General features: G+C 37.9%; 1 pseudogene across 1 annotated transcript; it reads right to left on the bottom strand.

The window, feature by feature from the left end:
* Window positions 1-1,198: 1,198 nt before the first annotated feature.
* On the bottom strand, window positions 1,199-7,025 carry LOC146644100 (uncharacterized; annotated as a pseudogene). Its single transcript, XR_014909274.1, has 9 exons — window positions 6,721-7,025; window positions 5,453-5,665; window positions 4,982-5,117; window positions 3,973-4,511; window positions 3,139-3,433; window positions 2,837-3,018; window positions 2,557-2,729; window positions 2,051-2,265; window positions 1,199-1,916 (listed from the first exon to the last, which is right to left on the bottom strand). The product of XR_014909274.1 is annotated as an uncharacterized LOC146644100 (transcript).
* Window positions 7,026-16,969: the final 9,944 nt, after the last annotated feature.

Below are 16,969 nucleotides of genomic sequence, written 5' to 3'. Positions count from 1 at the left end.
AAAATAAATTTGTGCAACCACATTTTATTGAGGTTTTTGGTCATCACAATCACCAGATGTATTGTCTTGGAACAAGATGACTCAAACTGATAACATTAACATTAATACAGTCATACAGTCAATACATCAAACATGGATCACTGATCAAATAGAATAGAAGTGTCAGATAAACAATATTGAAGAACACCAGAGAATAAAAGCAACAAACAAGTACAAACCTAGAAAACAAAAATAATCACAATGCACATAAATTAATGCAATGAAAAAATTATTATTGAATTATGTTAGTATATATAACTATTGTATACTTGTAGAATGGTACCCTGACAAGCAAAAAACTTGAAGCAAATGAACATTTGTTAAAAGGTCAATGCAAAAACAGAGCCTCCAATCACAAAATAGGTGGGTGACATATGAAATATGGCAACATAAAGTAAATTCAGCTTGGTCTCAAGCGTGTTAATTGGTGTTTTAGGTGGAACATTTTGAACATTTGTTTGATTTCTGGGAAAGAAAATGCAATGATATTCAAAACACCCCCCCCCCCTCTTAGAATTACTTAATGGTTGACACTCATTAATTTAACTGAGTGCAAAATAGGGCTGCCACAAACGATTATTTTGATAGTCGACTAGTCACCGATTATTTTTGCGATTAGTCGACTAATCAGATCATCATCCATTAGACGTAAAACTACAGCTTATTGCACCAGCAGCATCTGCTCTTATATAACTATCATTAGCTTACAGCTTTAAGTGTTTAAGGTCTGTGCTAACTGAAAATAAAGACAAGATGATAGTTTATTGAATTTTAATGAAATTTGCAGATTGTTTCAGTGAAGATTAATAAACTCCTTGCTATCTAAAATATAACAGGACACTGGAGTATATTCTGGAGCATCTCACACTTCTGATAATCAGCTGTCTGCTTGACGTTTATTCAGCTGTGTAAAAACTATAACTTTAATCTCAGACAAACTGATTTACTCAGGAACAAATAAAATACTAAAAAAAAAAAGCCAAACAATAACATTTTTAATTTATCTAAGTGACTCATATATATTTAACCTGAGTAGCGAAAGACGGCGGTGGGTTTGAAAACGATTTGCGGGGAGTCCGGTGTTCTCACGGCGCTAGTGAGCCTAGCCCCCGGCTCGCTAACGAGCTAGTGGGTAACAGATGTCTCCGAAAACGTCGGAGCGCTTTTGAAAATATGTGGTGTCCTGATAAACTGAGCAGATATTTGAGGTTTACACAGCTACATTCTCGCCTGAAAATATGTTAAACGTTTATTTTGTGACCCAGAAAGAATAATAAGAGTAACATTAAAACTAACTAGCTGCCGCCATTGTTGGAAACTGCGCCGGGCCGCGCTATGAATTCTGGGACACAGCTGCTTCTTCTTCTTCTTCTTCGGGGTTTAACGGTAGCTGACATCCTTGTACATGCAGTGCTGCCATCTTCTGTTTCAGTCCGTTATTACACTCTTAAATCCTGCCACTTATTCCTGCGTCTTTTGTGATCGTACAAAGTTTCAAACGACGCGTCGACTATTAAATCAGTCGTCGACGATTTTGATAGTCGACGTAATCGTGACTAGTCGACAAATCGTGGCAGCCCTAGTGCAAAACTCAGATTAGCATACTAACCTGACCAGGAATTAAGCTATTCCAAAACCATGTGTATTACCTAATGCAAAGTCCATATTCTCCTGAAAGTCTTTGTAAGAGGTATGAAGTGGTAACTTTAAACAATTGATGCACGTGTTTGCAATGGGTAGTTTAGACATGGTTTGTGCATCTGGCTCTTGGTGAAGAAATTCAATGGACGGTTGTGGAGAGAAGCCAATTGGTGGAACAGTGTTGGCTCCAGTGGCGAAGGCAAAAATTGTCCCCAGCTTCTGTGTTCCGTCTTGATCTAAAGGAAAAGCAATACTGTCAAAAATGGCATTAAAGACAAAAAACACAGCAAGCATTTCTACTTTTAACTGATTCAATGAAAAGATGCACTGCATTATAAATTGAACACAATGCTTAAAACGCTAAATTTACCTTCTGCATCTGCTAGGTAGTCTCTCCAGAAACTAATGACAACTGCTTCAGCCTGCCTTTTATTGCTCCCAGCCGGAGAAAGGCGGATGGTAAAGAGGCTGTCAAGAAGGTCAGCTGTAAGCACTGAAGGTGACCAGCATGGAAGGGTGCGAAAACTCTCTGGGTGATCTTGGATTTTGTCCAGCACCTCAAGTGTCCGTAGTCCATCCTGAAATCTAAATGATAATCAGAATTACCTTTAAAATCACAAATCACATCAAAAATGAATGGATCCAAGAAGTATAATCTAAAACATATGAATTTATATATACAATAATTTTTACTTCAGATTATTCACATCATCAAAAGTGTATATCCCAAATCTGCATTTTTCATGTGATGCTGTCACCTTTGGAGGCATGGTGTACCTACACATAAAGAAATGTCACACAAAATTCCCAGAATACAAGGCAATCAGCATGGGTTTGAGTTACTTATTGGACAACAATAAATACATACATACATACCTTTCAAATGGACCACGGACTCTGTGTATTACTTGGAACATGATAATGTCATGTATAAGCAGATCCTTGTCTTCCAGCCTCCGTAGCGGCCTCAGGCAGCCAGCATTGGCTAAGTATTCCTGAAGTGGCTCAGTTGCTACTATCAGATCTTCAAAGGATTTACACTCTTTAACCTTCAAATAAAAAAATAAAAAATTAATGGGCCCCAATTAATACATGGAGTAGAACGAAATGCACACAATACTAAAACATTATCCAACAACTGACAAATCAGTTTTACCCTTTTAATTTTTTCACGCAGGTCACTATCGGCAACATCTTCTAAAACTGGTTCAGCCAAATCTGGGCCATCAACAAGGCAAGAGAAGAGTGTTGGGGACAGAAAGCCTGCTGGTGGACCACCATGTACAAGGCTTACTGCAATGGCTCTGCCTGCAATGAAGTACCTGTCCTCCCTCATGGCTAGAAATAATGAAAAACATTACATGTCAATAGATGCATGAAAGCGCTTGACAAGAACTTCATAAAAATGATTTTTTTATTGCATTACTCCAGGGATATCAGCCTAAAATCAATACATACCAGCACTATCAAGCGCCAAGTTCATTTTGCCTTCTTCACCCTCAAACATTGGAGACAGGGGCAAAGCTTCGATCAGAAGTCTTAGAAGTCAACAGCCTCTTCAGGTACTCCCATATCGTCAGAAAACCTGACAGAAATTGTGTGGCATGGATCATATGTCGCTCGTTTAAAACCTCTAATTGCTCCATCCAGGACTGTTGATCTATTAATGTTGAACTTGCATTTCTTCTGTTGGTTTACTTTTGCAGAAAGTTCCTCCAAAATATCTTTTGCTGATACCAAACAACTTGAAGTCCTGTAGGATTAGAAAAAAGAAAAGAAAAAAAAAAGAAAAAAATATTGAAAAGGACATCAGTAAAAACATTCACATACAAGGGCTACAAGGACATACAAAGTTTTGTCAAAATCAGAATCAGCATACTTTATTAATCACCAAAGGAAATTATCATAATCATAAGCAAAATGTACAAAGGAGTATATTGCTCAGTGGCTTTTTATATTGTTTATATGTTTTGGAGAACTAGAAAGCACTAGAGCAAAGAAAAATAGTTTCAATGCACAATAAGTAAATTTCATTTCATTGTCAGATAGGCTGTTAAAAATTCGCTGCCTATTTCAAATAAAATAAAATTTGCCAGCAATACAGCATTATCATTTGACTCTGTAGACATTATTCAAAAAACTGTTTTGTTAACAGCAAATATAAATATCATATATGCATATAAATATCTGAGGATGGATTACACTCCTTCACAACACTGGTTACAGTATTGGATTGCAACAAATATGGTGTGTTTAATTGGCTACTGTAAAACATTTGTATTTGAAACTAACCTTTCGCTCTGCAGGCTTGCTAGTATAGCCTGGTTAAGTTCCTCATCATCAGAAGACATGTCAGATAGTGGAGTCATGATTGAAAGGTAGTTATCGTAGTTTACAGATTGACTGTGTGTTGATGTAGAGGGTAATGCTGAACAATGATTCTCTGGATTCCTGGTCTGGTAGGGTGAGCTTGAGGTATTTCGGCACGTCAGGACCAGAACTGGATCACTTAAAGATGCAGATGATGAGGTAGAAGGCTGACTAGTGGAAGGGTAGATTTCCAATGAAGACACTGGTAACTGGCTGAAGGAAATGTTTGTTGAAGTGCTGCTGTACTTGTGTGAGATACTACTTTCATGGGTCAAGGCAGGAGTTTCCGTTAATAATGTTCCATTACAAACTGATGAGGTAGGAGATTGCGTCGGAGCAGAGATTGGTTGGAAGGCAGCTGTTGAACTGGCAAAACTGTCTGAAGATGATGAGCGCAGCTGCCTTGATGAAACAGGGTTTTCTTCACAGTTTTCCTCACTGCTGTAGCTTGTAATATCATCCTTAGAAATAAAATAATAATTATAATAATTCACATATATTGAATTTGAACATTAAATACCATATATCCAACCTCTTCTGCTTATTCTTATCAGAGGTGGGGTGGTTGGAGCCTATCCCAGCTACCATAGGGTGAGAAATTTCAAGAGTTAATAGATCTTTCTCACAATTACTTTTACATACTAGGCAGACAAAATTGTAACACATCTCCTGAACAGCAGTAGTCTTACGTTCTATAATTCACAAACAGTCCAACAGAGCAGCTGTAAATTTAGTCAATACCAGAGCTTAGGATTAACATTTTAAAAAAGGAACATTAACTTGGTACTATTCTATCCAACTACAAAAGGTGAAAGGCAAGTTTAAAAAGAACAGACATGAGAAAGTTCAAAGGTTGTTTATGCACCAATTTCTGGTCTTCATATTATTATTACAGTGCTATGTAGATTCATTCAAAAGTCAAATAACGTACCAAAATTGGTTTTGATGGTCTGATGTATAGGGCTTTCGATTTATAAATTTTATGTATGAGATTTGCATCCAGCTCCTGTCCTGCTCGCAGTTTGGGCGCAATCAGTCTGTTGCCACAAGCCATCAGAAACTCCAGGCTGGAAAACAGTTACAGTAAGTTGTAAAATGTTTAAAATCCAAAACAGCAAAAATGTTCCAATAACTTTTTTAGAGCTAATCTTGTTTTCCTCTTTGAATCAGACTGAAACCAGTAGTAACAGAAGTAAACTTTATACAAATGTCAAAAAAGTATGCCAAAAATGGAGTGTTCAAGAAAGGATAACTGATTTGGTTCTTTTATTTTAGTTTACTGATTCATGTCTACCTGTTCTCTGACTTAAATCGTTATGTAAAGCTTTGAAATGCCTAGATATCGAAAAGACTACTGACAAAAGCTGTGTCGCATTAGGTTTCGACTGCTAGCACAACCTACCTTACATCAATAGAAAGTTTATCTCCAAAGGCGTCCCTTATTTGTTCAGAGACAGTTTTCTGGTCCCAGGATTTTTGGAATTCAAATCCATTCAATATATGCCCTTGTTCATGTAAATGTTGTTTTGTGCGATGCTTGACAACAACACTGCTTGATGGCCGTGGAAGAAGGATGACATCTTTGTTGAAAGTATCATGATAATGTGTCTTGGCCCTATAAAACAAAACAGAAACTATATTCAGATTTATGTATCTTTTGTTTTATTTACCTATACTTAGACACTATCAGTTCCTTAAGAAAGTTGCTAATGTCACTTGGTAGAGACCAGCTTACACGTTAAACTGTTGCTAAGCTTTTATGAATAAAATAAAATGTTACACAGTTTATATTAAAAAAAACAGTATCGCAGCTAGCCATTTAGCCCACTTGAATATGTTTAAAGTTGCTTGTGCATGTAAGAGTTGAGTATAATAGCAAACACAAATAACAGAAACATAATTTGAAAGAAAAAAAAAATGCATAAAGTAATAGCATGCCTATAAATTGCCTTTGAAAAAAAATGGAAAATGTACGTAAAATAGAAAATGTTTTGGGGTTTGACCATTTTAATTCACTGACGCTTGAATTAAATAAATAAATAAATAAATAAATAAATAAATATATAGTACAATGCATAAGGATTTTTTTTACTGCTCTACAAAGAGGCATACAAAGAAACATTTGCTATTACTTTTTACTTTGACTAAAGAACAAAAAAGACACTGATCATATTTCTTTTTTTCTTATTTCATACACTGTAGAAACTGGACTGAAGGCATGACTTGGCATCCATGTTTATCTACCTCTACAGTGGTACAGATATTGATCCACTCACAACACAGAGTTGGATTGATGTCTTCTAGCAAGATTAAAATTCTACCCCAATAAATAAATAAATAAATAAATACAAAACTAAACAAAAACAACAAGAAAATTAACCCAACCTTTTATTTAGCAGGCTAATGTAGCTACCACCTCCCACATTAATAAAGAAGATTTAATAAAGTAATCTTAAAGTAAGCATCAACTTACACTCGACGTACAAACAGCCACTAATATTGAAATAAATGCCACGGTCTTTACTGTTTTTAATGTGGATGCTGCTGAATAAATTAGCTAGGGCTAAAAATTTATAAGGGTAAAAAAGTGCGTTGCTAAATCAGCAAAGCACATTTCGTATTTTGTATTTCGCAGTTGTATAGTTAAGTGGCAAACTGTTTTGTTCTTACCTTTTCCTTGATCTGCAGTTCCAGTTGCCAAAGTGTTTTTGGGTCTGATATCGCAAAGACTGCCCCACTCCAGTCGAACTCCGTGTAGCTACTTGACTCGTTGAAGATACCCGGGTGTTAGCTGGTCTAAAAAGTTCCCTCATCTCACTTTCCACCGTGCTGTGGGTAACACTGGGTGCAGTTGAGCCCGTCCCATCTTGATCAAGTGACGAGGACAACGATGTGACCGTTTCAGGAGATGATAAAATATTTCTTAACAACCCGACAGCTTGCTGAAGAACTCGAGTTTCTTCTCCCCCCTCCATGCTGTCAGACACTTGAAAGTGACCCGCGCGTGCTTCTCAGCCAATCACAGCGGTACAGACACCCAGCCTTCCGTTTCCATTAAACTCCTTCCGTTTCCACTATACTCTTTCATTCACATACATTATTCTCTTGCATACATATATTTTCTTCAGATATGTATGCATTCTCTTCTTACATACATATATTATTTGTAAGATTAAATGCATTTTGAATGCATGTAAATGAGAGCAAAATGTAGGAATGCATAAATGAAAATGCATGTATGTTAGAGTGCAAATGTGTAAATATGTAGATTAAAATACATGTATAAGAGAGCATAATATTGCAATGTGTGTGTTAAATATGTGTAAACATGAGAATAAAAATATCTAAATATAAAAATTAAAATAAAACTACGTGAGAGTGAAAGTATATGTATGTGAAAGAAGAATATATGTGTGTGAGAGTGAAAATATATGTGTGTGAAAGAAGAATGTATGTGTGTGAGAGTGAAAATATATGTGTGTGAGAGTGAAAATATATGTATGTGAGAGTGAAAATATATGTGTGTGAGAGTGAAAATATATGTGTGTGAGAGTGAAAATATATGTGTGTGGAAGAAGAATGTATGTGTGTGAGAGTGAAAATATATGTGTGTGAGAGTGAAAATATATGTGTGTGGAAGAAGAATGTATGTGTGTGAGAGTGAAAATATATGTGTGTGAGAGTGAAAATATATGTGTGTGGAAGAAGAATGTATGTGTGTGAGAGTGAAAGAATAAATTTTGGCTTGTACGGCCCCTCATAGTAGACACACATGTCAGTCTGCGCCATCATGTGCTATTAGTATGGCTGTCAAGAAATTAAAACTGTAATTGTGATTGATCGCATCACGTTGTGCAGAAATTTATTGCGCAATTGCAATTATTCAGGGAATAATCACTGCTGTCACACTGCTACATTGATGGCTCCTGTATGGTGTGCTGGACACTATGTGTACTTACTTTGCTTTCACTGTTTAGCTGTTTTGCTACATCCATAAAATAATAGGCACATACCTCTTCATGCTGTCCCTCCTTTATTTTCATGAGTGTCAAAGCATGTAATTGCAGTTCCCACTGTCTGTAATGGGCTGTAACCCACACTAACTACTGTATGATGTTTTGCCCTCTCTGCCCTAATGATGACTGTGGCTCTTGCATGCAACTCATAAGCTGAGTCATTGACTTTCATCCAAAGTATGTCACACATACCTACCAGTACAAAGTGGCCACCCATTGGCAGCGGCAGCAGCCATAATTGATATTATTAAATCAAATCATAACATACAAAGTATATAACATAATGTCTTCTTTATTTCAGTGATGATTTTTCTTGCATATTCCATTTAATAACTGACAATTAGGATTAATGTAACTAATTATATGTCATTACATGGTTAAGATTTCCAGCACTTCCAGATTTTGCTTATCTGATGCTTTAGAAAAATAGTAACATAGAAACATTGCATTGATTGTTTTTCAGTCAACACTATTGAGGTTTGTAACATATTACCAGGGCTGCAGTTGAATAGTTTTTCTTAGGGGTGTACGTCTCTGAAAGAGGTGATACGTTAAGAAGGCATACTAAGAGCTGACTGAATTCTCTGAATACTAAGCAAAGCTTCAGTGCTTACTTTATCTCCTTTAGCATAGTACATAGTGGAATATCCTTTATGTCACTTAGTTGTTTTTCTTTTCTGAAGCAATTTGTAACATGAGTTTATAAAATTCTTCAATAAATTAAAAGAAAAATCTGGTGTGTGAAAATGTTCAAAGTTTAAATGTGTCAAATTGGGTGCAGTTAAGACTCAAATGCAGGACTCACAAACAGATGTGCATAAATTCAAACCAGCCTTTTGTTTGTTGAAATGGTCCAACAAAGTATATGAAAGCCTAAAACATAAAGCAAACAGTGGGATCTAAATACTTCAACAAAGAGAAAAATGAGGCAAGGTGGGCAAATAGACTTCTGACAAAGAACAAATGGAAACTGGAAATATACACACAAAAACACAGAGGGCAATCAGGGGAAGGGAAACGGTCGGGGAACAAGAACCAGTTGAAACTAATCAAGACAAATGACACAAACCAGGATACAAAAGGAACAAAAACTCAGACTGAGTGTAGAGGCACACGATGCACACCAAAGCAAAGAAAACCCTGAAAGCTATAAATCAAAGGCTTCAAATGTCAGAACTCACAGACTATAACCAAAATAGAGAACACATAATAATAAACCAATTCAATTCATCCTTTTTATAGAATTGGACAACAATATGACATGATATAAGAATATTTCCAGAACTTTCCTTTGGAGAGACACCACTGCTTTTTTCCACTTAGACAACCTTCCGTTCCTTCATGCACTAACTCGACTAGACGCTGGAACCCTTCCACAGAGATCTTGGCCCATGCTGATTTGATAGCATCACACCAATATTCCGCGGCCACATTAATGCATCTGATGGCACATTATGCTGCAGGAAGCATCCATCTGAAAAATGCATAGATGGTGATGATTAACGGCTGAACTTGGTCAGCAGTAAACTCTATAAAATTCAAGTGATGCTTAGTGTGATCTAAGTGATATGATTGGTTGTGTTCAATAACTGGCCCTTGTAGTATTTTCTTTTAAAGTCACAGATGAAGAATCTACAGTGTAACCCATTTGCTTGTGCGTGTTCCATGACATTCTTTGGTACACTGCTGCATAAAGTGAGTTTACATTTATGAACACATCTTACCACTCTTTCTTTCATCTATGATGCATTTCTGTCCCAGGGATTGCCTCCGCTGTCGTGATGTGTTTTTTTTTTTTTTTTTTGTTTGGTTGGTTGGTTGTTTTTTTGCTTCTTTTTGCTTCTGTCCCCAGAAAACTCGGTAATGCGTAAATATCCCGTTGTGAAGGCTGATTGTCAGATAGTGGAACCATCGCTTCTGTAACGATCATACCATATTCAAATCTCAAGTCTTGCCCATTCCAATATTTAGCCGAACAGCAATGGAGCCTATCAACTCTGTCTGCTTGCCTTATGTCTTATTTACACATCAGGCAGTATGAGAAGACAAGCTGTTTGCATAATAGTGAGGTATGAATGGAGGGAGTCTTTTCTTCTTCTCTTTTTTTGAGAGAGGTATTTGCAAGCTGATAGAAGAGAAACACCAGACAGTTCCACTGGAGGTATTTTATTGATGATTGGATTTTGACAACAGCAAATAATAACAACAACAATAAAAAATTCAGCTATATTCTACATCATTATGTGGCACTCAGCTATGATTTTTATACCCTGAACAACATCTCAGTTTCTTGACACCAAAGGTTTGTATTTATTAATTTTTTTCAAGTAGCATAAAAGTTAACATAGCTTTTATCAAACACGTATTTTCACCCTTTTCAATGTCACCAGTTGAGTTAAAGCCCTCTTTCGTGCAAGGGTTTCTAAAGTGATTTTCCTGAGGTAGTACCCAATCTCCTCCCTAATGTCCTCTGTAGCCTTCAGTTAACCATCTGCTGGGAAGGGAGCACATGGCAGAAGATGTGTTAATGAATGCACACTTATATAATCCAGACCTGTGGTGGAGGGAAAGACAGAGTGCACGAGTGGCAGGCCAGATCCACATCACTTGACACTCCACCAAGTATAAAAGAGAACAATAATAAGGTTTCTTTGTGCCACTAGTGCCTCCAAGTGGCCCGAGAAGGCAATTTTTCCCTTCTTCCTTCTTTCCCCTTTCAAACGTGACATGACAGCTGCTGTTTTCCCTTTTCTCTTTCTATAAAGAAAAACCCAAAAGACATAGGAGCTGATGTATCGCACACGACAAGGTAATATACGGATGGTATTGCTTTTTCGATGACCACTGCTAAATGGGCAGCATGCTGACACAGTAAACCACAACGCAACGACGACTGTTACAGATTGGTCCTTAGCCCTCCTTCTTTCCACCTCCTGCCAAAATGCCATACCTAGCCCTTGCCCTGGCCAACCATCATATCCCCCCCTTATGAATCAAAGACAATGGAGTAGAAGAGAGAGATGAGGGCTTCCAAGCAATTGGCTCTGCCTCACCATTTTTTTTCTTTTCTCTCTCTTGCAGTGTGTACATTTCCTACTTCTCTGCATCGAGCTGTCTAGCTGGGTTGGATGATAAATCCTGAGGCGAGTTTTAAAGCACCAACAGAATACAAACTGCCCAGGCTACGCTTTGTTCACACAGGTTAATATACACATCAGGGCAGCATATATGGGAGTGCTTGCCCACCCTTTCCTCTGCCCTTTCACCCATCTGCTCATGTATCACTCTTTATCTGTGTTGCTTTCAGTTTTGTTGGACTAAGTTGGCTTATTGACACGAGCAATCATCAGAAACAATACTGCTGATGCAGTAGGCAAACAAAGCCAGCAAAACAACTGCTACTGAATATTCACATTGTATTGTTGTTGTCAAGTTTGAGTATTCTCAGTCCATTTTTTATTCATTCTTCTACTTACCAAGCATGACTTTAAATCGATATTGCAGCATTTTAAAACAATATTTGGATTCAGTGGTATCAGTGGAAAGATCTATACTACTCTGCTATCTGTCCACTTTATGCTACAGTCACACTGGGGAAGGCAGTGCTTGAAGACTGCGGCACGACCAAAATCATTACAACCATGAACTTGCGATCTCATTGCCTTTGAAATGGATGCTTCACAACTTCATCAAAGCTACTTTGTTGTGTCAGGATGGCAATGAAATGGCAACATGATGGAGTCAGTGTGTTATCACAGTTGAACGTGGTCAAGGTTGCCATTACATACAAAACATGTTTTGTGCTAATAGATAGATTATTGGTAGAAACACAAATGATTTAACTGCAAAATCACAAAGACCCACAGCAATCTCTCTATTTTAAAGAGTTCCCATTTATCTGTTTGCCTTTATAGATTAAACAAAATATATTTCCAAACTGCCAAGAAGTCTGAGAGTGATATGGTTTGCTGAGTAACCAAGCTGTGTTGTTTCATTCAAATAGGTTCACTTCTAACGCCTATAAACAGCATGGCAACATGGCAAATGCGATTGGTTGAGTTAACAGTGGTTACATCCACCTTTTATAGGTGTGTTTGCCAAAAAGCGGGCAAACTTTATTCTTGTTGTTAGCTGATTCATTGATTCACTGCTAAACCAGGATAGAAAGTAAGGACTGAACTAGCATAGCACAAAACACTAGCATAAAAAAGCAAGTGAAGTAAATTGCGCTAAACTGCCACATAGACATTTCTAGCTAGCTTATAGCTATTATCTCAAACTGCTAGCTCCACGCTAGCAGTTTGGGTTAAAAGATCACAGGCCTTTTACACAGTGAACATTTTTTATTTTGTTAGATATTCAAGTCATTTACAGAAATGATGCCAGAAACATTTAAAATGGGAAATCTTAAATGTGTCTTGCACATTTTCTAAGCACCGCTGCATTACCATTTCATGGGATGTTAGTGCCTCTGAAAACAAGAATTTAATACTGAGATGTGTTGGGCTAAGCAATGCTTGTGCAAACAGTGTAGATTTGCAGTGATTAATCTGCCTGAGAAGAGATTAAGTATTAGATTGTAGAACTATTTGCATTGTGTATGAGAGGCTAATAGAGATACAAGTGCAATCTCAACCTATAAAAGAGCATTTTACACATTCTGTTTTGGAGATGGCACTTTTCTTCCTTTTGTTGGGAAATCCCCTTTCTGTGAGCTAACATATATCATTAACACACTGGCACAAATGTTGATAATATAATAATACATTTCTAAAGTTACTGTGTTCTTTTCTCTCTGCCAATAAATAACCACTTTAATAATCTGGGAACAAGGCAAGCAGACACACTGTGACCTAGACTATGGTAGGCTTCACTGGACCTGAACACAACCATTTTAGCTGTTGAGCCAGCAGGCCAAATCAAGTGGTCTTTATTAAAGTCGCTTTGATGGATTCACCTCTGGCCTCCCCTGCTGTGATCTATCGCCTGTCCAGCTCTTGGAGGTCGTAATAAACTTGTTTAGCAAGAGGGTCACTGCATGCAAGCAGGGTGTGAGTGTGTGTATGTGCACGCGGGGGGGCGGGAGTAGTTTCCTGCTTGTAAAGTCTGTTTTGTGGATCAGGTGGATCATATATCATATGTGGATCATATACAGCCTTTCATCCATGGCTGCTGGCCCCGGATCCACTAGTAATGATGTGTCTAGTTTCTCCACAGGTTATAGTGTTGTAGCATATATTTATACACACACTTTTAAGATATCAGGCACAGTGCCAGTGTAGTAGATTTTCTTAATAGAGTAGTAAATCAGGAGGCTGCCTCTTTCAAGTTTGTCTTCACATGCTTGTTTGTTAGATTTAGGCACAAAAACTATTTTGTTAGTATCTGTTCTTAATTGAGGTTAAATTAGGCCATTTTAAAATGTTAAACATGTTTATGTTTTTAATCTTACATGGGGGACATGGGTCATTCCAAAGATGAGGAGCGCACGGTACATCCATTCACATGGCTGGAAGAAAATGGTTAAAGCCTTTTTAAAGCATAATATAGATAGTTATAAGATCTTGCATAAACAACTTGTGGGGTCATTTTTAGGAATTTTCCTGATTTTGGATATACTGTACACTGTATTACCAAAAGTACTGGCTCATCTGCCTTCAAAAATATATAATAATAATAATAATAATAATAATAATAATAATAATAATAATAATAAATTGTATTTATGAGCACCTTTCAAGTCACCCAAGGACACTTTACAATAGGATAAAACACTTAGTAAAACAATAGCAGAATAAGAACAATAAAACGAAAGCAGAATATAAAATTAACAAACAGTGGATTTACAGTGAATAGTGATTTAAACTGGGGGAGAGAACCAATGTTTCTTATTTCTGGGGGCAGAGAGTTCCACAGCCTGGGAGCAGAGCAGCTGAAAGCTCTGCTTCCCATGGTGGTGAGGCGGAAGGAAGGTACAGCAAGCTGGAGAAGAAGATCGAAGTGAACGGGCAGAACAGGTAGTGGTTAACAGGTCAGAAAGGTAAGGAGGAGCGAGGTTATGAATGGCCTTGAAGGTGAGCAGAATAAGTCTGAATATTATCCGGAATTTCACAGGGAGCCAGTGAAGTTCCTGAAGAACAGGGGTGATGTGCTGGTAAGAGGGGTTCTGGTGATAATGTGAGCAGCAGTGTTCTGAACCAGTTGAAGCTTATGGAGGGATTTTTGGGGGAGACCATGCAGAAGAGAATTGCAGTAGTCAATACGGGAGGTAACAAGACTGTGGACAAGAATGGACGTACACTGGGTGGAAAGAGAAGGAAGCAATCTGTTAATGTTACGTAGATGGAAGTAGGCAGAACGGGTGAGATTATTGATGTGAGATTTATAGGAAAGTGAACCGTCTAGGATGACACCAAGGCTCTTAACCTGCGGAGAAGGGAAAACTGTGGAGTTATCGATGGTGAGTGAGAAATGGTTCGCCTTCAAAAGGTTGGATTTGGCGCCAATAAGGAGGATCTTAGTTTTAAAATTAGAGGTAAACCAGGATTTTAACTCGGATAGACACTCTGAAAGGGAGGGAGGTGGGAGGGAGGACTTAGGTTTGCAAGAGAGATATAACTGGGTGTCATCAGCAAAACAGTGAAACTGAAGATCAAATTTGCGGAAAATGGTACCTAGAGGGAGGATGTATATTATGAAGAGAAGAGGGCCTAAAACTGAGCCTTGAGGTACACCAGAGGTGACGGGGAAGAGACGAGAGCGGAATGATCTTAGTTGAATAAACTGGGAACGGTCGAGGCGATATGATTGAAATCAGGCGAGGGGCGTGTCAGAGATGCCGAGAGAGGAAAGTCTGCTTAGAAGTACAGAGTGAGAAATGGTGTCGAAGGCTGAACTCAGATCTAAAAGGACGAGAATGGTGAGAAGACCAGAGTCAGCTCCGATTAGAAGATCGTTAGTGACTTTAAGTAAAGCAGTTTCTGTACTGTGACATGAGCGAAAACCAGATTGAAATCTCTCGTAGATATTATTATTAACCAGGTATAAATGAAGTTGAGCTGCAACCACTTTTTTGAGTATCTTAGAAATGAAGGGTAAATTTATGAACTTGAGTGACATTGGATTCTTAACCCGGAGGGTTTAATATAATGCTGCCCCACCCTTTGCATCTATAATAACTGCAGCTCTACTAGGCAGGCTTTTCACCAGTTTTAGGAGTGTTAATGGGAATTTTTGACCATTCTTCCAAAAACACATTTGTGAGGTCACACACTGATGTTGGATGAAAAGGCCTGGCTTATAGTGTGTGCTTTAATTCATCCCAAAGGTGTTCTGTCAGGTTGAGGTCAGGACTCTGTGCAGGACAGTCAAGTTCTTCCACACCAAACTCCATCATTCATGTCTTTATGGTATTTGCAGTCATGGTGCGCAGTCATGTTGTATCCATTTCATGTTCCCATCTTTGTGAACTGTTCCCACAAAGATGGCAACATGAAATTGTCCAAAGTGTCTTGGTATGATGAAGTGTTAAGAGTTCCTTTCACTAGAACTAAAGGGCTGAGTCCAACTCCTGTAAAAAACAAAAACCCTCCACCAAACTTTACACTTGGCAATCAAACAACCACCAAACCCAGACTTAACCAGTGTCAGCGTGCTTTACTCCTCTGTGTCCATCATGGTATTGCGCTTCGTGATGTAAGGCATTGCAGCTGCTCAGCCATGGAAACCCATTCCATGAATCTCTCTACGTGCTGTTCTTGAGCTCTAGCACTTGACTGTGCATAAAGTTGGTGACCTCTGAGCACCAAGCACCTCTGCATCCACTGACCCCGCTCTATGATTTTATTTGGAATACTACTTCATACCTGAGTTGCTGTCGTTCCCAATCACTTCCACCAACAGTGTATTGTGGAATATTTAGTAGTGAGGAAATTTAATGACTGGACTTGTTACACATCCTATGATGGTACCACACAGGAATTAGCTGAGCTCCTGAGAGGGACACCTGAATTTAATGATTTGAATGGGTGAGTGACTATTACTATAGTCTATTTTTGTCATACATTTTTGTAATAAATAGATGGCAACCATTTGACCCGGTAATGTGTGTCCACTACTTCAATGTTCCACTGACATTGTTTCCATGTTATTTAAACTCATTATACAGTAAAAGAAAGCTTGTTTCTGTGACATAAGATTATAGATTGCCAGTTATCATCCACATGTGTCATCTGCCAGTTAACTGGCTGCTGTCTCCATCCATTCACTTTTTAATGAGCACTGCAGGGCTCAGCGTTATTGGACTGTTCAACTTTTATGTAGCAAGATGGAGACGAGAGCTTTGCACTGTGGGTTGTAGGAACTGTGTAAAATTGTATATGTTTTTACTATTTGGGCAAAGTCCAAATGTAATTTACAGCTATGTTTATAGATGTTATTTCAAATGTTTCATTTTTCAAAGCAAATCACAGCGGTGAAAGAGTATGATTTACATTTATCAGCTAAATCTCTCACAAATAAACATTATGAAATATGGTTGTTGAAAGAAGCAGGCAAAGCCTGAAGATACCGCAAAGGGCAGAGGCTGATATTATTGCTGTTCTTTATGGCGTTGTTTTATGAACAATGGTAAAACTTTAAAGAATAGGTTATCTTTCGCTCTGCGCACATTACAGATATCACAAACACCAAATCCAAGTTGACAAAGCAGTCAGTGTGAAATGGGGGGGGGGGTTCTTGGTTTCTCTGATCTCCTTTTTATTATCTATCTATCTATCTATCTATCTATCTATCTATCTATCTATCTATCTATCTATCTATCTCGTGTTGTAATAAGATAATCATGTTGCAAGTTAAATATTGCGTTATGTATGGTATCATAGGAAACAGCAATATTTACATTG

The sequence above is a fragment of the Rhamphochromis longiceps genome, linkage group LG22 (assembly GCF_057381845.1).
Source record: "Rhamphochromis longiceps isolate RC_006_pf linkage group LG22, R_longiceps_female_GT1.1, whole genome shotgun sequence".
Taxonomy (NCBI): domain Eukaryota; kingdom Metazoa; phylum Chordata; class Actinopteri; order Cichliformes; family Cichlidae; genus Rhamphochromis; species Rhamphochromis longiceps.
This window is presented reverse-complemented; position numbering and strand designations above follow the sequence as displayed.